Genomic DNA, 22,237 nt, shown 5'->3' on the forward strand with positions numbered 1-22,237 from the left:
AATCCAGGGAGAGGGAGAGAAAGAAAAGTAAGAGGACATAATGTCACGTAGCTAATGAAAACAACTGAAGGGGGCACAAAGGGAGGAGGCAGAGGCAGAATTTCAAATGTTTTAAGTGTCTGGAAACGAGAGAGATCTGTGGTCTATTACTTTGGTTCTTTCTTATGGCTTCTGTCTCTTTTTACAAATATTTTGTCTATATTATATTCTGTGCAAGCACAAAAATCAAGCTTTTTCTGGAATTAAATACTGCTCTTACATTAAGCCCTTTAAAGTCTTTGAACTTTATCCAGTCCAAGCTTGCATTCAATTCAATAGCATTGATTTTACTCCTGTGTTTGCATTTTAATTATAAAGCTGTTACAATGTTTAAATTACAAAATGTCCAGTACCTAATTGTTAATAATCTCAGTATTATCCTTGGGAGATACATAGATGAACTACCACAGAGTAATAATGAGGGTTTCAGCAATAATTGTTTCACTAAAACGTACTGAGAGAATTAGCACTTAATCTGAACCATCTAAACCAACCTTCAAAACCAGCTGCCTACCATGCTTCTTTCATTCACAGAAACTCTGCATATGGATAATTTCCTACTTCCATTAGTATTTTCCTTTTAGCTAGGAAGATAAAAAGTGACCATGTAGGTCCTGGGGTACAGATTTCCCCACAGCAAAAGGTCTGGACCGTGCAGTGCAAACATTTGGGAACCCTCTGTATGGTCTCCATACGTATGGCCTGCAATAGCTTGAAGCGCTGCAATAAAAGACAAAAAATCTGCAGTTTATTTCAGACTGAGACACTGCTAGCATGCTACTCTCTGAAGAATAAATAGCAGAATAGACTCATAGTTATTTTTAACTTTAGTGCAGGATTTTTCATGACTTTGGGGGGGCAGGGAGAATTTTCAAATTCATATCTTTAATCTGTAGTCAGACATCTCAATAAAAGTCCTCTGTAGACACGAGGATCTGCAGCCCTCGGTGAAGTCAGGAGCAATTGTCAGTGATCTGAGGTCTCCCAAAAAGTGAGGTCAGTCTTAAAATCTACACCAGGAGAAATCTTAACTTTTCTGCTTGCTGCAGTGGAACTGAAGCTTATAGTTATGTGTCTGCTCATGTGCTGAGTCACCTTCCTGAAGCAGAACAGATCATAGAATCTCCTGAGATGGAAGGAACCCACGAGGATCATCAAGTCCAGCTCTAGATCCTGCACAGGACAGCCCCAGGAGCCCCACCATGTGCCTGAGGGTGTTGTCCAAATGCTTCTTGAGCTCTGTCAGGCTTGGTTGGTGCTGTGACCACCCTGGGGAGCCTGTTCCAGTGCCCAGCCACCTGGGAGAAGAACCTTTTCCTAATATCTAACCAAACCTTGCCGACACTGCTTCATGCCATTCCCTTGCAATTCTGTCACTGGTCACCAAAGAGAAGAGATTGGTGCCTACCCTCCCACTTCTACCCCTCCTATTGGATGCCCCATGGCTATTAATTTAGCACAATTAGACATTTTTCGCCATGATATTCAAAAGAAATCTTAACTGGTTGCCTATTTTGACTATTGTGTGACATGTGCAGGCAGCTACAAACCTACTGCTAAAGCACCAAGATGCACAACTCACACTTTTGCTGTTTGAAGAATGAGTCAGTAAGTGAGTATATTAAAATTAAGGCCAAATTTGTCTGAAGGAGGCAACATATAAAAATATTACCTTTTAACAAAATGATTACATGCAGCTCAAGGCAGAGAAATGCAAATGTAGGTCAGAAAAAGAGTTTGAAATTGCAGATTAAGAAATGTTTTGTGCTTTTAAGTTGTTTTTTTTTTTTCATTTTTATTTGAAGCTGGTAGAGATACCAAAATACTAAAACAACAAGAAGAGGAAGAAAAACAAAACCCAAATTCTCACAGCATGTTTACAGTTTTCTTGAAATGAATAGTGTACTTATTCTTTTAAAAAGCTTTTGGATATTATCAAGAAAATCATCATGCCTTATAACAGAAACTTTTCCAGATGTTGCATGCTTAAGTCCCCCGAGTAATTGAAAAGCGTACATGAACGTATTCAACAGTTTGTGAATATAAGAAATTGTACTGAATAATGAGAATTTAAGGTACTGTGCAACCCTCAGAGGCTTGTGTGACAGAATCCCACAAACATTTCAGATTTGCACTGGAATTTCCCATAGAATCATTAAGACTGGAAAAGATCATAGAGTCCAACACATATGAAGTTATACAAAGGCTTTAGCTATATCCTGTGTTTTTTGTGGTCTCTGGAGATTTCAGGAAGCCTTGGGTGCTTTACTCATGATTTTACATTTCTGAGACGAAGCATCCATTTTTTGCATCTCTCATATTTTAAAATCAATCAGACTTTCTGGCTGTCAGAATGGCTTTTTAAGTTGCTCCATTGGGAGTTTCCAATTTGGGAATTTCTTCAAGGTACTTTTTATATGTGTGATTGAAATGTAGATCCGTTACTAAGAGTTTTTAGAGGATTTTTATTACTCACACTATTGAATTTTACATATATGGCAAATATGATCTAGGCAACTTCAGGCTTGTAATTTGACCCTAATAACCTTAGAATTTTTTTTAAGGAATAAATAATTAAAGACATGGGAATTGAGTGGAGGGAGGATGAAACACAATCTATTTTTCTAAGATAGGTCATGTCAAACTGGCCTAGTATCTTTTTTTAATAAGAAAGTAGGTTTTCTAGAAAAGTAAATGGGCTAGATCTGGTCTCTCTGGATTCTACTGAGCCATTTAACATGGTATTGCAACAAAAATGCTGTTCAAGGTGGAGGAAGATTAGGTTAGTGTAAGAACTGTAAACACACCCAAAGAACTGTCATGGGAGAGACAGAAGGAGGTAGATGTGTATGGTTAATTGTTCTCTGGGAGTTGGCTTGTTTAGTTTTCTTGAAGCTTTTTTGTTTGTTTTGTTTTTTTCTGGAGTTGATATTGTTGGCATGCTGTATTAAAAGCAGGCTGTTGAAACTTGGGGATGGGAGGAGTAAGTTAATTTCTAGTGCACAGTTTTAGATGGAGTGACTATGCAATTAATTGGACAATTAGATAATACTAAAGGGATGGAATTCAACCCAGCAACGTGTCAGGCCACACATTGTCATGAATTCTCTTACCCAGTTTAACCTTGCTGTCAAAATTAGCAGTATGACAGTCTGAGCTCTTATGTAATCAGTGGAAAGAGGCAGATTTTTAATTAGGCACCCAACTCCTGCTTTCTGTCTTGACTGTTAACAGAGCCTGGGCACCTGACTCTGGCATCAGTGCTGAGTGCCTGAAACTGGATGGTGCTACAGCCTCAGCTTAGGAAGTAATGCAGCAACTTTTCCTATGAAGAGGGAGTTCAGCAATGGAAGATTTTGAAGGAGAAAGGCCTATATGAGGGTAAGTGGGTTTAAGTTTGTCTTTAGTCTGTCAGTTTGATACCATCATGAAAATGATCTATGGGGTACAGGCGAGTGTGAAAAAGAGGTATTTCCAGTTGAGGGAGGGAATCTCAGCTGGGTGCATCTGAGCTGGGACCTGAAACAGCATAAGTGTACAACACCTTTTGCAGTATCTGAGAAGTCTCACCTCAGTATGTGATAGAGGCAGAGAAAACTGAAAGAGGGTGGATTTAGATTAGATATGAAGATGTAATTTTTTACAGTGTGAGTGGTGAGACATTGGAACAGGTTGCCCAAAGAAGCTGTGGATGCCCCATCCCTGGGAGTGTTCAAAGCCAGGTTGGATGGGGCTCTCAACAACCTGGTCAACCTGGTCTAAGTATCCCTGCCCATGGTCTTTAAGGTCCATTTTAACCCAAACCACTTGGTGAAAAACTGGAGGGATGATTGAAGAACTTATGTTACAGGAGGAGGCTGAGACAGCTGTGTTGGGTATTTCAGGAAGACTGGTAAAATGGGAAATGTAATTGCCACAGCTCTGCTGCTGGAGTTACAGGGAGCATTGAAATGTGGCTGTTATCAGCTGGGTTACAGCCAAAAAGCAGCATGTCTGCAGACCATCAGAGGACTAATGCAGGTCTATGTGCAACATTAAGGTATTGTAGGAAGATTGTGATACCAAAACAGAAGTGTCTGCTTGTGTGATTTAGAGGTGATGTGCACTGAATATATGGCATGTCTTACTGATTGAGTTTGTGCATTCACCTAGCACATGGATAAAATATTTAACCAACATAGAATGCATAGTGATAATTGCATAATACAGGACAGTAATCAGTAGGAGAATGCTTTATGCAAAATTAGGAGCAAGCTTAAAGATTTGTAAAGGTTTGTATAATGATTGCTTGGATTCTTTGGACTTAGGCTGCTTGTGCTTTTTGATAACTCCTATAGAGTGTGATGCTTACTGTCTGCTGTATTGCCCTGCAGTTCCCTGCGCAGCACATGGAAAGCTGTGTGATAAATCAGGCTTTGAATGAATTTGTAGGGCTGGACAAAGGCATGTTTAGTTTAGCCTGTGACAAATACACATTTAGAAGCTGACTGCTGGGTAGCAAACTCATGACCACTGAGAGAAAAGCTTGCTCTGAAGTGAAAACTGTGGTTGTAGATCCCTGATGTGCCTGTAGTGACAAGTGATGGGTGCAGCACTTACAGTCAGTGACAGCCCTTGCCCCAGATACCTCCTTAGTTTGACAAACACTGAAACTAAAAATTGTGTATTAGTGAAGAGCTGCCCTTTCCCTGGATGTTGGTTTGTCCCAACACTGGGTTTGAAAAGAAGTTGAATCCTTTGAGCAACAGTGAGTAATGTGCTTTCTGCTCTGTTGCAAATCCTGAGTTACTCCAATTGGCTTGGCCAGTAATTCAGAGATTGATCAGGTTGCTTTTTACCAGAAATCTTCATAAAACAGCAGGAGGAAAATTCTGCAGCAAGAAACATTTCTAATGTACTTCTGGTAGCACTATGTTTACTTCTCTAGTTATTTGTTCATTAATAAGGGCTCAGCCTGGGATTCTGAGGTTTTTAAGTGCTGAGAAGAACATCAGGGGAGAGTAGTATGGCTTCTCTTTTTTTTTCCTGTCTGCTTTGTAATTAATTATTGTATAGTGGTGCTACATTGTTATTGTTCTGTGGTAAAAACAATTGTATGATGATCTCACAGTCCTTACTTGGAAAGTTGCCACAGTGAAGAAAAAGTCTGTTTATGCACCGAATTGTCAGTAGTTTGGAAGGGGGTTGTTCTGCTGGAAACAGAGTGCTTTGAATGACAGTCCAAGAGGATGGATGACAAGGAGGGGAGGATTGAGAAGATAAGTGTGAAAATGTGTCAGAGCTCTTTCAGATTTATTTTTTAATTAGAGTCATGGTCAACTACCTTAGATTTAGAATCTGTCCCAGTTTATATATGTCTTTTTTCCCCCTGTATTCTAGGTTTTATTTAGCTCCAAGTCATGTTTTTCTGGCTAGTAAACTGGGGGTTTGTTTTGAAAATCTGTCTAAGCCTCTTCCTGAGAGACAATACTTGGAGCATCTCAGGCCTGCATGGCTGTCACTTAAAAAGATGCCCAGAAAAACTAGAATAACATCACTTGAAGATGTTTCTAGAAAAGAAAGGATTATAAGGTCTGAGGGAACCCACCTCTAAATTTCAGGAAAAAGATATCTTGCAGTTATATTGGGGAATAAGAAGAAGCAGAAGAGTTTCCAGCACACCCAGATTCTTTGTGTGTGGGAATGGGCAGTGAGGAGGATGGTGGTGGATCAGATAAGCACAATGTACTGTTGTAGATCATTACTAACCATGAGATGCTGGAATGCAAATTGAATCTTGTTTCATAGTCTCTTAAGATAGCTGTTTGAAAGTTAGAGAAAATGACCTTTTGAAGATTCCTATCCTTCCCTGCTCAATCCTATCTAGTTTCTTCTTTTGCTTAACTTCAGTACAGTTCAGTGAAGTGAATCCCATCCCAAGACTGTACCCCTTGCTTAACCTTTTCGTAACCCTAATCTAATCTAGGTAAACTCTGTCCTTATGCTTTGTTCACACAGATTCTTAAACAGTAATAAAAACCTAAATATTTTTCTACAACAGAACTATATGGACTAGTGAACTGTGTCTCTGCTGAACTGTGCACAGTACCAGAGAGAAGGTTGTTCCAACTTACTTGCATTTTGCATCATGATATTTTTAATAGTATGTTTGCTGTTAGGATAGAATATATGCTATAAAAACTAAAAATAAGTTTTGCCAAGGTATTTCGGGGGTTTGTAGTCAAACATGATAGAGATAATTTATTCTTGAGATGTGTTTATGTTGATTTTGTTTTGAAACAAGAATATACGCCTTGCGGAATATTTATGTTCAAGATCGTTCTGTAATTTCCGTATTAAAAACCCCCTATACTTAATGCAGTTCCTGCTAAATTTTAACCCCAGAAATGTCTAGAATGTGAAGATAAAATAATCTGAAGGATGTATTATAGCATGGACCCCTGTAGGAGCATACTGTCTTTGAAAAAATTTTAATAATAAGCTGTCTGAAATTATACTTTTGCCTTTTCTCTATTTTAGCATGAGCAAAGAAAGAGTTTTAAAAGTGCTGCTGAGCTATTAACACCGAGCTATTTTTACTGGGACTTTTGAACATTGATTTGGTGTTTCTAAGTGGAGGCATTTTTCACTTCTGGTTGTGCATGCTCATTTTGGAGACTTTCCTTCAGTCAAATCTGCTGTGATCTTAGACAAGATGGTTTTTGGAAATGTCCCAGGCAGCTGCCAAATACTTTCAAACATTCAAAGTGGAGGTGTAGAGAAAAACAATGGTGTGGAGGAAACTCCGGTTGTGTACATTTATAGGTTTGGTATAGTGTCCTGAAAGCATCTTGGGATAGTGGGATTGGTGGGCCAAAAAGCTTGCCATAGAATTGCAATTATTTATCAACATAGGAATTTTAATGTTTCTGTAGTTACTGAAAAAAAAATAATAAAGCCATCACTGCTTTATTTTGTTATTGTTTTGTAGTTCGTAGACCAAAGAAATATGAACTATGTAGAAATATAAATTAGAATTTAAGGGCATTTTGCATATTTTTTAACAGTAAGTTAGGGGATAATACAAAATGTTCAAAGCCAGCAGCAATGCACTATCAAACAGATGAGCTCTTTGCTCATCCTTGCTAGTTCAAGGATGAGTTCTTTAACTGTGTACTTAAATGGCTTTTGAGATAAATTCTGAAAAAAAGTCTTTTGTGAATATTTAAGACATGTGGCACGTATCAATAGTTTGACAAGTAGCATTTAGTTTCTTTGAATTACTTTAATAATAATAAAAATGTTAATAATTTCCTGATATTTCTTCATGAATCAGCTTTGAAAAACATATACTACCAGAAGAAAAGCTATTTCTGTTATGGATTCAAAGTAGGACAAATCAGCATTGTTTTTGTGGTGCCTGTTGGTGCATTTTATCCTCGAACAATGGGTTGTATGTGTTAACCATTTGCTTTGATGGGTTAAGGAACAGTTATCAAGTCAACTCTGCCACACAGGGTCTTCCGTTTCTTTGAGAAGGAAGGCTGGGAGCTAAATGTTTTCAGATAGTATTTGATATGGAAGAAGGAAAAAATTGAAAGAAAAAGGTTTTGAGAACTGTTTTTTAAAGGGAACTCTGCTGGGAGCAGAAGTCAAGCTGAGGGGCAGTGGTTATGGATATGAAGGACAAAAGAGATGCCCAGAGCACTGGGAATGAGTGGTTTCAGTTGACTGTGTTTTGCTATGTGTTGATATTTGTTCTACTTTAGGGGTTGGAGAAATGCACTTGGTTGTACTCCAGCTTGTCTGTAATTGAGAGTTTAGATATCTTGCTGTGCAGTGAAGGGAAGAGGCGAGTGCAGGCAAAAAATATCTTTTGATTTTTCTTCAAGTCTTAAAGCAGCTTGTAACTGTCCCAGGACAGCTCCAGTCATCTGGTGCCACTCTTGTGGATCTTGTTTAAAAACTGTACTTCTTCCTCTTTCCCAGGAGCACCACTAAGTACCAATGAGTACTTGGCATCCATTACAAAACATCTTTCATTAGACTAGACTAAATCAGCTTGCTAAATAGGAGCCTCACAGAATGGCAAAGATCTCTTCAATGTCCAGCTGCATCCATCACTACAGGGATGACACTGGCATATTGTAACTTAAATGTTTTGGCTTTGAAGTCATTTAGCACAAAAGGGGTAAGATATCTCTTGTCCTGAGGTCAGTTTCCATATTAGTGATCAAAAAGGAAAATCTGAACATGAGAACCGAAAGGATTTTGGTTTGTAAAAATGCCTGGAAAACAGGGCAATTACCACATAGTCACTGGTTTCCTAGAACTGAGGAGAAATTCGCAGTGTATTTTGCCCTGTTGAATCCTGCCTTCACAGTTGTGATCTTGGCACATTAAGGAGTCCTTGTATAACATGGCAGAACGCATTAGGAAAATCCATTTGGATAAGTGTTTACAAATTCTATTCTTACTTATGCAGGATGGGCCTGGAGACTGTCACTGGGGAGAAAAATTGAATATGCTTCAACTCTAATTATTTGGGTGCTGCTGTTGTCCACTCCCAGGTGATCTAATTTTATCTGCAGTTGTAAAAGGCAGATATAGCTGCAGTTACACGGCATATGCTTTTATGCAAATGTTAATAAATATGGTAACTTTTGCATCTTCTACCTGACTGACAGTCACCCTTCTTAAATTTCTCACCCCCTCTGGATCTCTGAGAACACTCATCCATTTGCAAGATTATAATTTACAGCACCGATCGTTCAAATTAGCGAAACATTTTATGGGGCTTAGGTCATGTAATAACTTGTAGAGTATAAATGAAGGGTAGAGGACATTTTTTTGGTGACTTTTGCAGTCTCTATTGGGGATTGAAGCTGCATGCCTGACGTTCTCTAGCACTCAGATAATTTCATAGCCAGAATAAGGATGCAGTTTAGTAGCTTGTTGCCTGTAGAGTGCTCCTTAAAAATCTTGTCTGTATTGCCCCAGAGCCAGCCCTCCTAAGGTACTTAGCCACAGAGATATTCAGAATGGAAGAATTAACAAAGTGCTTGTTGGATGCACACTAATACCACTTTTTCTGCATCATCCTTTAGTTGCTGGGTTTTCACAGGGCTTTGGCACTGTTGTTACTTCAGTATTAAAAGGTCAAGGCTACTCTCCTTCACATCAACCAGTGGTTCCTGACTTCTTCCACATAGGAAATGCCAGACTGATTTTTTCTAACTCACTTTGTTTTGGATTAGCAAATGTGCTAATTGTTTGTTAACTATATACTTTATGAAGAACTATTTGCCCTGTAGGTTTTCAGTTACACTCTGGTTTTGTTTTCTTTGTTGAAAAAAGATTGCTTTCTTTTTTTTTCTTTCTTAATTGCATAAAGAAAGATATTAATAGACTTTCCCTTTTCAGAACTGGAAAATACCCAGAAAGATATTTGCTCACACTTTCCAAATTTGCTTCTAAATTGAGACCAAACATGGAAAAATTTAGAATGTTAGGTGAATATTTTGTGTAGTACTGAGCAGATGAAACAGCTGTTTATTTTGTAGAATGTTTAAATTGATGGTTTTAAATTGTCCATGAGCTATGCAAATAAAATTGGTGGGAAGTAACTGAGGAATGCAACCCACGATCAGTAGCTCTAAATTAGCTTGTTCTTCCACTGGAAAATTTTCAGGGCATTTTCAAATCAGAAAAGATTGAAAGCTATTGATAGCTGAGTTTAATAATGTTCCATTTAGTTTTGCCATGCAGTTCTAGCTTATTTCACTTCTAAAAGTGAAAAAGTTGGGTTTTGTGACATTGGCTGTTTTACAAAATTATTTGACAAAGATGTAGAACAGTGATGTCCATGATTCTCAGTGATATCTCTGTGGGCAGACAATCATATTATATTTTCAGTGGAAGCAGATATATTGTGCTTGTAACATGGAAATTATCCAAATGATCACAAACTGTCCTGACTAGCCTCTTATGGCTAGCTCTCATTCTTGCCTCTTCAGTCTGTAAAAACTCCGTAAATGAACTCTGTAGAGTAGAGAGGAGATCTGCAGGACCTGAAAGGCTGGAAACAGTAAAATTAGTGCTCCTAACTGTTGAAGAAATTATCTTATAAAGCACAGGACCACAGCATCTGCTGGTACATGTAAACAGGGAAGAATGGCACGAAATTCCACATACATACTGTTACACTCAGAATCTTTTTTATCTAATTGCAAAGATGAAACTCATGTTATGTCTAAAGACAAGTAGTTGTTGTTATTATAATTAAAACTCATCACAGCTTGATCCAGGAATCATTGCTAGGCTGGATCCAATAATTACTGGAAAAGAATGAATGCTTCTGTATAGGGGAAAGTCTCAATAACTAACTATGCAGTTAAATTCATTGAACACATAAAGTGTCTACCTCTATCATGCTATAATGCTCACCTTTTACCTCCCCTTCTGGACTGTAAGGTTTCATTTTGGTGGTGGGTATGTGGAGGCATTTTAGCAGTTGTCAGCATGCAAATGACTTCAGATACTGAAGGATATGAATATCTGAGGAATATGATGTTCACGTTGGTAGTTTCTTCTTCTCCGCTCTTGGATCCGCTTAGAGTCATTTTTATATTTGCTGAGAAGCTTTGAATGGTGGCCTTTTTTCTACTGTTCTGCAGCTCTGAGTTACATCCAGATTTACTGTATGTGATACCATACATACAGCTGATCACTCTAGAACTACTTTTGCCCAGCCTTAAGTCTGCAGTTCTTTAAGTGACCGTGGGTGAGCTATAGCCACAGTCCCACCAAGTGCCAGCTCTGTACCCTCTCTCTTTTTATCTCATGCTTCTACTCCATCCTATGTCTCCAAGTCTGAAGGCCTCTGCTATCATGCCAGGCCTTTATTTTTCTACACTTAATCATTGTATTGAGTTGTAAAATGATGATGAGAGGATGCAAATATAAGCAAAAATTAAAACAAATCAGCCATAGACATCTACGCAGTTGGAAAAAATTGTTGTCACAGCTGAACCAAGTTTAATTGTGGGCTAAAACAAAGTTGCAGGCAGGTCAATAGGAGTTCAAACAAAGCAAGCCTGAAAGTGCTCAATGTTTGCAAGCCCTGCTGCAAGGCTTCAGGCCAGTCACTGGTGCACTGGTGGTGGCAGTGTGGTATCTACAGGGCTACAGGGTAACAGAGCTGCAAGGGCCAGAGAGGGACTCTGGTGACATTGTCTGTTGTGTTACCTCCAGACCTTAAATACCGAGGTCTGGGTATGATGCCCAGCTTAGAAGTTCTCTTGTCAGGTGAGTATGGGAGTGCAAACATGGAGATGCTGCACAGAATATCAGTGCTGCTCATTGCAGTGTTTTTCTCAGTCTCTAGCATTGCCTCCTCTCAAAGACTCCAGGCTTGATTAAGCTTTTGTTCTGACCCAGTCTCTATATCCAGCCTTTGGTCCCACCTTTTGGCCAGAAGGGTCCCACCAGCAGAAACAGTGGATGTAGGAACATGTGCCCACGCTGTGATGCAGCTCAGTAGCTTAACCTGTTGCTGAAAGGGGCTTTGAAGAGGTGATGGACTCTAAATGCAGTGTGGCTGAAATGTAGCTACCTGCTCACATCTGAGCCTGAACATCAAGACAAGTAGCTATGGGCAAAATGATCATTTCTGCTGCCTTGCTGTGGAGGTTTGACTGCTGAGGTAGGCAGCATGCTTATGAATTTCTGATAAAGTCTGGTGGGAGGCAACAGAAGTTAGCAAAAGTCAGCATCACTGTGGTTTGCCTTAACATGCAAAAATTGGGAGTCAAATAGTCATGAGAGTGAGTTAGTCATGAACTTAAGAAAGGAAAGTAATTTGGGATACATCATTCACATTTTCAGGCCTTTTTGTATTCATGCAAAATTTGCTTTTACAAAAAGTGAAATTCATGCAAACTTGGCCTATAGTAACATTCCAGTTTTAGAAGTCATGTAAGTGCTTGGAGAATTGACAAAACTCTGACATTTAAGTTCATATTTTTGAGCACTGAGTGCTGCAAGGAACTCAGCCTTAATATACACCCTTTGTCTTTGCATACCATTTATAACTTTTTTTTGTGGTTGTTGCCTCCCTGCAATTGCCCCCTGTTATTTTTCAAATAAATTTTTGAAGGCCACTGTGTCGGATCTAAAGATTGATCAGTATTAGTTGCTGAAAACAGGCCAGTAGATTGTGGTTGCAGTTACTTGAAAATTGTTTTTAAAAGCCCTGTACTCCAGAAATCCATGGGCATACCCTACAGGAGTCTGAATATTCTTTGAATTCTTGGAAATTTGGATTGAATTGTTTATTACATCTGGTCTGTTAGTAGCTGACAGACAAGAATGTTATTGTGGAATAAAGTGTTGCACAACACGTACTGCAGCTACTGCAGCTTCTCTGTCTGAATGGAGCATTTTAACCTGTAATATGCTGGCATGAGGAGACCTTTGAAACCTTTGAAATAAGTACCTGCAACATTTTATTTATCCTCAGCTGTTTGTATGTTTGCTCATCTTACACGTGAAAACTGTCAGAGCAGCTGAAATACTTTTTGTTACTCTTACCAAACTTTACTTTTTGTTATTTCTGTCTCAGAGATAACATCATAATATGTACTACATGACATTTATTTTCTCTAGTAGCTTTTTTGCTCAATCACACCTCAACAAATAATATAGTATTTTGGTAAGGCTGATAGTCAAAACTGGGGAAACTCCCGGGAATTTTCACAAATAGGGAACAATTGTTGAAATATGGTATTCTAATAGAAAGCTATTGATCTTAGATACTCATTTGTAATGAAATTCATGGAAATATGGCAGTGACATTTGGTCTGGTTTCCTCTTATGACACTTCAGAGACACTCAAGTCACTTACCTATTTTCTTTGTACTTTGTGTTCTTTATTTATTCCAGTTTTGTGCTACTGATTTGGGTTTTTTTCATTTAGCAGCCAAATACCATACATTCCAAGTATAATTCCAGTAGGATTTAAAGTGATTGGTGATCATCAGTTCATATCATGATTCCTACATGGTTGGGTTTCAGTTGCTCTGCTACAAGTTAATCACAGAATCACAGAGTGGGTCAGGTTGGAAGGGACCACAGTGGGACATCTGGTCCAACCTCCTGCTCAAGCAGGGTCATCCCAGAGTACATGGCACAGGATTGTGTCCAGACAGTTCTTGAATATCCCAGTGAGGGGGACTCCACACCCTCCCTGGACAATGTTCCAGTGCTCAGTCACCTGCACAGTGAAGAAGTTCTTCCTCATTTTCAGGCGGACCTTCCTGGACATCAGTTTCTACCCGTTGTGTCTTGTACTGCTTGGCACCAACAAGAAGGGCCTGGCTCCATGCTCTTCACAGCCTCCCTTCAGATACTTGTATATATTGATGCTCCCTCTCAGTCTCTTCTCAAGGCTGAACAGGCCCAGCCTTCCCAGCCTTCCCTCTTAAGAGAGGCGCTCCGGTCTCTTGATCACCTTTATTGTCCTCCCTGGGCTTGCTGCAGGAGCCCCATGTCTCTCTGGCACTGAGGAGCCCAGACTGGGCACAGCACTCCAGATGTGACCTCGCCAGGGCTGAGCAGAGAGGCAGGATCCCCTCCCTTGCCCTGCTGCCAGTGCTCTTCCTGATGGTCCCCAGGACACCACTGACCTTGGCCCCAAGGGCACACTGCTTCCTCAAGGACAGCTTGTTGTCCCCCATGTCCTCCTCTGCAGAGCTGCTTCCCAGCAGGTCAGCCCCCAGCCTGTGCTGGTGCCCAGGTGTGCTGCTCACGAGGTGCAGGTCTCTGCAGTTGCTTTCCTTGAATTTCAAATGGTTCTTCTCTGCCCGTCCCTCCAACCTGTCGAGGTCTTTCCAAAGGGCTGCACAGCCCTCTGCGGTATCAGCCCCTTCTCCCAGCTTTGTGTCACTAGAACTTGCTGAGGAGGCACCTGCCCCTTCATCCAAACCCTTGATGAATAAGTTACACAGCAGTGGGCCCAGAATTGAACCCTGGGGGACACCACTAGTGACAGACCTCCTGTAACTTGTCAGGGAAATTATTTTGAGAAATTGGCAGGAAACCAAAGCAGCACGCCCCCTCCATTGTATGTTACAGGGTGATCTTACTGTTTACCCACAGGGTGGTACTGGCATTAAAAAGGATTCCTTTCACTGGGACAGCTGTTCCACCGAGGCGTTGGAACGGGAACAGTGGTGGGAAGCATGGACTGTTGTTGGCCTCTGAGGAGTTAGAGGCTTATGCTTCAAACTGCCAGCATCCCACCACTTGTTCACATGATTCCAGAAAGAAATGCAGGGAAGAGCCATGCAGTCATGATCTTGGCCTGCAGCAACCCTCTGTCCATTGATTTAGAAAGGTCAGTGTAAGCAAACAAATAATTTTATTTTCCAGGAAGAAGAAATGAAAGCAGCACAAAGGAATAAGATACTGGAACAACAGAAAAATAAACATTTAAAAAGATATCTAGTATTGTGGCCATTAGGCATTGCACAGGCATGTGCTCTGTAAGAAAAAAAGTTACATGATCAGAAATACATGAACAAAACACAGTTCAGGAGTACAAAACAAGTGTTGATGGAGAAATATGCACCAGCAGATTTGCATTAGTAGCTTAGGACTCCAGTTTTGCTATGCTGCCTAAATCTTAGTAATAAACTTTGTGGAATATTACTCCTACACTAACATTTATTTTTAATTTTCTAAATACTTGACACTGTTTCATATTCTGAGTCAGTTATATCTTATTTAAAATGCATATGTTAGAGAAAGAATTTGTGCATTGCTGGTTTGTCTTTAGGTGCTGTTTTGAATTTCTTCTTTATATAAACATTTAAAATAATAAGTGTAAGAATCACAGTGAGTCAGAACAATGCCATGTGGAAATGAAGAGTGCTTGAGAGATATTTTTGCTGTGCCTGTGACCTAATGGGGCCATTCCTTCCATGCGGGAAAATGCAGTTTCAGGAAAATAAAGTTTCCCCTGTGACTGTGGTGCAGTCCTGTTGTCCAGGTGAAGCTCAGTGTTTCAGAGCAGGATGTCAGATCCCATCACACACACAGAGGACAGTGCTGTCAGTGCACTGTGATTCCTGGGCTGTTTTGCCCAGTGTACACTGACTTTAGTGCAGTGGATGAATATTATAGGCAGGCAGATCACATAGGTCCCTAGACATTTCGTTGTGATCCAAACTTGACCAAAAGTTCTTATTACAGATCTTGTTTTAGTGCTTTTATCCCTCTGTCTTGTCTGTGGTCCCCCTCTCATTGGCTGTATGAGGGAGACTATGTTAATGCCACTGATCTGTAAACAACAGCAGTATGAAATCTTTAGCAAATGTTATGTGTGTCTGGTTCATCTCCATTTCAGGTCATAAAGTGTTGGGGTTTGGATTTGTTTGTGGCTTTTGTTTTGTTTTTATTTCGTCTTGGTTTTGTTTGTTTGTTGTTTATTTGTGGTTTTGGGAGGTTGTTTGGTTTGGGTTTGGTTTTTTTAATCTTTTTGGGGGGGGGGGGGGGGATGGGGTGTGCTTGGTTTTTTTTGTGGGCTTGTTTGTTTATTTGGTTTTGTTTCATTGAGTTTTTTCCCTGCCTTTGTTCCCCTGCCTCACTCTTCATTGCAGGAGGAGGAGCTCAGAGAGGGCGTTTGTTTTTTCCAGCTAGAGCAGTGTGTTTCTGCATTGCTAGCTTCATGGTTATGATGAAAGACTGCTCTAGGAGAGGCAGGTGTTGGGAAGGTGTTGAAAGGACCATCAAACTCAGAGGAGTGTTTCCAGTCCAGACTCCTCAACAGAAAATATGTCCCCTGTTCTCACGGGCTTCTTGTGTCTGTGCAGGCAGTGTGAGAACCCCAGGTCAGGAGGAGAGAACTCATCCCATGCGCAGGAAACTTCACCACAAAGTGCCCAGCACATTTCTTGTGAAGAGGGTAAAGGGTAATTTGGGGTAAAGACCACTTGTAAGCTGTTTCAGTTTCTGCTGGTAAAGTGACAGAGGAGGCTGAGAGGGTTGGACTTCAAACTTCCCTGTAGCAAAACTTAGCATTTTCCATGGCATTGGACTGTGTTCAGCTTGATAAAAGCTGCTCTGCAAAGTGAAACAGAGCTGGGCTTTTTCCTTTTTAGCTAACAGATTTGTGTGTTACAAGTGCTCACTTCCACCTCTGGATGTGTGTACTTTTGTGCTCCTAGAAGCACTAAAGGAGTAAAAATATTGTAATGACAAATGAAATTAAAACAGCATCTTATTAAAAAGAATGCTAATTGTATTTCTTTATGAATACAGACAAATAGTTTTAATTTGTACAGAGAACTAAGTGGCCTAAATTGCAGCTTCCTGTTTAAAATACTCAAATATATTAAAGAAGTAAAACTGGGTTTTTAGAGTATTTGAGTTTACTGAAGTTCATAGTGGGGAGGGATCAAGAATAAATTTTGTGACTTACAAACTTATCTGCAGCTAAGTGGGATCTGTGGACAGGAAAGCAAAAAGAAAACAAGCCATTTCCTGGTGCTGAAAAGCCCTTTTATCCAAGTATCACTGAAAGGTTGCAGTCAGGGATTTCCACATTGCACAAATACCTTTGTTACCTCTTGCATTAGTTGATTTCAATTTCTGGTGACTTCTCTATCTTCTTGCAGCAGTTACTCACTTACTCAGAATCCTCAGGGAATCCTCAGAGAGTGACAAGAAGATTCTTCAGGCCAAACTGAGTATTTTTAATCAAGGTTCTGGGAGAAGGGGACATTTACCCAGATTATGAGGGGAACCCAGACCCAAGAAGCAGACTGAAGGGGGACATACAGCCTCCTTGTGGAGCTGACAAACTGCCACTCCTCAGGTGTGGGGAAATAATGTCAGTGGGAGGCAAAGGTTCACAGTGGATGCTGGCATCACTTGCATTCTTTTGCCTTCCCAAGGCCTAGATCATGGAATGAATGGACTGAAACTGTTGTCAACCCATGGATCTGCAGTAGACATAGTCGGTGTTGCTGCCTCTGTGAGTTTGGCTGGAAGGATCTGACTCCAAATTCATGGCTTTGACTCTTCCTGTTTTGATCTATGCAAGATTCAGGACATTCCTTTTCTCATTAAATGAGACAGAAGGGTGCATGTCAGACTGTAAAGAAAATAGCTCTTAACTGGAGAAGGTCTTAGCAGGGTTTAGCTGGGAGCTGCTGTCCTTTGAGCTGATGCTCGGCTCTTGGGCTGCCTCTGCAGCCAGGAGTGGTGGGGTTCATCCAGACCTTCACCTCAGATCCTTGCCTGGCTAATAAAGCTCCTTGCATCATCTTTGAAACCATTGTTGGAGATGGTTTGCTGGAATTGCTGAAAGACTGGGTTTGAGCCAACATGTCAAATCTAGTTTCACTACCAAGGTTTTCTATTGTTGGAAGTAATAAATAAATAATAAAACACTCCCTGCATGCTAGTTATACTGGAGATGCTGCTCTTACACAAAAGGCAACATGTTCATAACTTAGCATAATTAGGCATTTCTTCCATTCCGTTATTTTGTCCATATTTATATGGCTAATAGAATGATAGTTGGAAACCAGGCCATGCTGCACATCCAAAATGCTGTTTTGGGCAATATTCACTTTTATGATTTTGTGTATTGTTAAAACATTTTCAATCAAAGGAAATATTTATGAAGGTGTTGTCTGAAGAATGCAGTTGGCTGAAGGAGCCCTCTTGATGTTTCAAAATGGATTTTTCAGGAACAAGAACCCCAATTAGTAAGGTTCAGGGAATGGTCCTTATAGTCTGGAGAGCCTTGAGACTCTAAAACTGATTGCAATTCAGTAAGTAGCCCACAACTGCCTTTTCACCCTCTCTTGGAGATGATGGTAAACTTTCAGTAGGATTACATCTGTGGTTGTTTTTTTAAAAAAGCATTAAGGAAACTGCCAGACTCTCCTTTTTTGTTTATTATTCTCTTCATGTAGATATATCATAGTAACATATATAACATTTTATTATAATATATATAGTAACATTTAGCTTTCCACTGCTGTTGCATTTTTTGCTTTGGTATGCCTTTTTACCTGATCCAATGCCATAAGCCTAGAGCACTATGGCTGTAGAAAAGTACAATCTCAAAGTAGACTGTGATTCTGTCAGTAATTGGAGTATCCTCTTTGATGTGTGATTTGGAAAAATCCTGGTTCCTGCAGTTGTGTAAGGAATGTAAAAAAAGTAATGTTAGGCTGAAATAAGGTTTAATCTCACCTCACATGCTTATTTCAAGGGCTAGTTCAGTAGGAGGTTTTTTTTTTTCAAGAAGGGGACAGACCAAAGCCCTTTCCCAAAACAGTTGGTGAGGTGAGGAGAATATTAGCTTGCAGTTGTATAAACTAATCATCAGGGGTTTATTCTGGGGCTGAGATGATCATCATTTTTGCTTGAGATCTTGCAAGCAGAGTGAGACCAAATGTCCCAAAGTTTCAGTCCCAGAAGACACAAGATCACGTAGCTGAGCAGGATGACATTTGCTTTCCACAACTAACTGGCAGGTCTGGGGGTAGCAGGGCAGAAGTGGCATCAGATGAAGATCCTTTCTTCAGGTCATACACTTTTGTGCTAATAGAGTGGCAAATAAACATTCACATAACTGAAGGGAGGCTTGTTCAGAAGCCTTTTCTGAACTTTGGGTGTGGCCTTTACCAATACTGGAGGTCAACAACATCTTCTCATGTTTCTGTTGAAACTGGGCTTACAGCAAAGCTTCACAAAGTGCAAAGTTGCACAACTTGCCAACATCCACTGTCTGCCATCTTAGTAAGGCCAAAGCCAAAGGCTATGTGTAGATAAATCATTCAACATGAATTACATCAGCCTTGGCATTGCTGTCTGCTTGAGTGGTACCAGTCTTTGGAAACTATCCATTTAAGGACACATGCCATCTAAGGAAACGATGTGATCTCTTAATACAACCTTTAATTTGGTTAGAATGCTAATTCCTTTGGTTTTTCTTAAAAACATGATCATAAGGTTGAAATTGTTGAAGCAGTTGTCATTCAGGAGAGGGATCAGAGCACCTGTTGTTTGTCTATGCCTTGAGTAAAGGGAACTCACCCCTGCCTGAGCTAGCACAACTGTAGGAGGGATCCAGTTTGCCCAGCTGCAGCATCAGGACCAAGTGAGTCATCGAAACAGTTTTTATAATTAGAGAGAGGTATCTCCATAGGGTGACTCATCCCACCTACCTTGGAAAAGAGTGACTTGTTCTCTGGAAGTGCCTGTGTCTCACCACTGACTGCACAGTGAGAGAACCTGAGTGGTGAGTTGAGATCAGACACCTGCCTCCTGTGTTCTTTAGGTGAGATAGTATCTTTCTGTAAGTGATAAATGCTCATGTTCAATTCTAAAGCAGTCTTGGGTAATTGGTAGGGGTGGTGATTAAATCCCAGGAAACTGAGACTGGAATTCCCAATTTCTTTTACTGCAATATGGGATAAATGAGAGGTTTTAAAAGACATAGCCTTTTAATATAAGTGTACTTGAATGTGATGGTGGCATTATCAAATATAAACCTTCATTTAACCTGTAGTAGGATTAAAAATAATTTGCTTTTACTGTGTACTCATTGCCAACGGTTTGTAGAAGCCTTCCTCACATAGCATATTCACACAATGGAATAAGAGACCTACATCCTGATCTTTTGAACTTCTGTATTTTGACACAGGATCTTCTCTCATGACAGTAACAGTTACAACTCTTCCAAACAACGTTTTGGAAGTTCAGCTGTAGAAAAGCAAGCATAGTAACAAATGCTGTCTTAAACTCAGCATATCATATACATTCCTTTTTCTTAATAGCAGCAAGCCTTTTGGTAAACATGTTTACATATATTTCTTACAGCTGTTCTACCCACTCACCAAATGCTGACCTGAAGTCAGTCCTTTTCAGCATAAGCTTATTTCTTTGTGCTCCTGCTCTGGCTGAGTATTGCCATGACTAATGCTCTGTGAGGTCCAGTAGAAGATGATACATTCTTTTTATTTTCAGTAAACTTTATTGTGAGCACTGGTAATCAGAAGTTAAATTTACAGTTAATCTGAGAATAGTACCTGCCCACTGGTTGTGATTTATGCAGTGTAAAAAGACTGTGAATTTATGATGATAATTTTCTTTATTTTTTTAGATGTGGATTTAACTTGTATTATGATACACAGAATCCCTCCCCACATAAGGAAAAGAGCCCTCTGTAAGTATGATCCTTGTAAGTAATGTAAAGATGTATCATTAGATGATAAATTAATATTGCAATTTAAATGAGTCATTGAGGTCTTAGAGAACCTTGGAAAATTACTACACTCGGTAATATTTAAATACAAATAGCTTCAAAACAAATTAGATATCTGACCTTCTTTTAATTTATCAAGGATTGACCCTTTTTAAGGATGTCAGGAATTGCAGAGATTTTAGCTGAAAAGCAGCTGGGCTCTTGAACCTAATTGCTGTCTGGCCTGTACCTAGGTGAACATGTTAGTTATTCTCTAATATATTATTTGTAGATTTTGGGGGAAGGGCCTATGGTATCCTGTCTAAATCTCTGCAAGTACATTTTGTAGGTCTTTTCATCAGGCAGTTAGGTTTAATGGACTTACAGACTGTTAAACATCACATTATATAAAGAACAAGCCAAGAAAAATCTCTTGCTGGAAGAAGGGAAAAAAATAGGAGAATGGAAAGCCTTGGACACTGTCAAAGAATTTTGATGGAAGTTTTATTTGAATGAATACTAGGACATTCAGTACTATTTGAGAAAGGTTGGGTATTCACTAGCCACTTAAACATTAATAAATACAATAAAGCTTTTTTACTGTGTGTGATCAAACCTTGGAACAACCAGGTTGGCTAGAGAGGTACATTCTTGTCCAAAACCAACTGGACACAGTCATGAGAAGCTTTCTTCAAGCAAGGGGGTTGGATTAGATAAACTCCAGATTTTATCCAACCTCAACTATTCAATGTGCATTGAAAATCTGCCTGCTTTAATATTTGGCTGTCAGAAATGATATCTATAAACAGAGTGTTGTTTTTTATACACTGTTACTGAGTTTCAGAGCTTTGGGGATGGGATGTTCAGAGATCTCAATTTCTGCTTCTACCATTCAAAAATTTTTTTTCCTATTTGGAATTGACTTATGACATATTATATAAACCTGACTTGAATTAAATTCTTAGTTCTGACTGGTAGCAGACTGGCTTATTTTGTAGGCAAAGTCCAAATTCTTTCCTCTCTAGAATGAACTTCTCATTTAAAATCTAATTTCTAAGCTGTGTAGATGTCCAGGGCCGTGTTCAGTTCAGTTGTCTTACATCCTTAACTTGCATTTGAATTTTTGGTTTCCGGTGAAGCAGTGATAGTTAAGAAAAAGCTTGAGTACCCCATGGAGAGAGAAAGATTCTTTTGAAATCCTCCAGAGGGATGTGCTGACTAATTAAATTCAGAGACTTAAGTTAAGCAGGTTGAATGTTCCTTTGGAGGCCTTCTGACAGATTTAAAGTGTAAAATGTAAGCTGGATGCTTTGTTTAATTAGAATGCATCTTGCTCATTGTTAGGTCCATCAACCTAAAAGGAAAATAAATATTCTCCCATTTTGCAGTGTGGTTCAGATGTTTTGTAGAATGAATGAGAGACTACTGGGAAGGTGTTAGTTACTCTATTAGTGTTTTCAGGTTTATTAGATTCTACTCCTCACTTTCTAAATTAATTGTGTTTGTCATAAGATTATGAAACAAATAAAAAAGTTATATAACTGCAGTGCTCGCATGGTCGATTGAAGGAACATTCACTTTCAAAATCATAACCAAATTTGCTGTAGGCTTTCTTTCCTACTGTGATTTTTCATTTCATAGGCATTGTGAGGGGAAGGACTGTCATGGATGTCTGTAGTCCAAAAAAGTGTAGGGTGGAGGAAAAGCACAGATGCTGCCATCTGCCACATCAGCAGGCATCCCTTTTTGCTTTTTCTTTCCACCACCATCCCAGAATTTCAACCTCTCTCTGGCCCACTAGGCTTTATTTATAGTTTTCATTATCCCTTTCTCATGGCAGTAGAGCCTAGAACAACACAGTGTGCTGACACTGACAACATTTCCTGCCCTTTTGTTCTGCACTCCACCAACCTGTTGTCCCTTTGTCCTTAACCTTTTTGCTTCCTCTGCAGACAG

The 22,237-nt window shown here is 39.7% G+C and overlaps 1 protein-coding gene across 7 annotated transcripts in view; it reads left to right on the forward strand.

Annotated features, from left to right (window-relative positions):
• Window positions 1–22,237, forward strand: part of INPP4A (inositol polyphosphate-4-phosphatase type I A) — a 109,795-nt gene that overhangs the window by 42,562 nt on the left and 44,996 nt on the right. For 4 of the 7 annotated variants that reach the window (XM_084201159.1, XM_084201164.1, XM_084201163.1 and 1 more), the window contains exons 3-4: window positions 3,274–3,420; window positions 20,201–20,263. The gene's annotated coding sequence lies outside the window, so the exon portion shown is untranslated. Of the gene's footprint in view, window positions 1–3,273; window positions 3,421–3,923; window positions 4,060–20,200; window positions 20,264–22,237 lie in introns of all 7 variants that reach the window. The other 3 variants (XM_084201161.1, XM_084201162.1, XM_084201160.1) reach the window with 2 other exon arrangements.

The sequence above is a fragment of the Fringilla coelebs genome (assembly GCF_963513975.1).
Source record: "Fringilla coelebs genome assembly, chromosome: 2".
Classification (NCBI taxonomy): domain Eukaryota; kingdom Metazoa; phylum Chordata; class Aves; order Passeriformes; family Fringillidae; genus Fringilla; species Fringilla coelebs.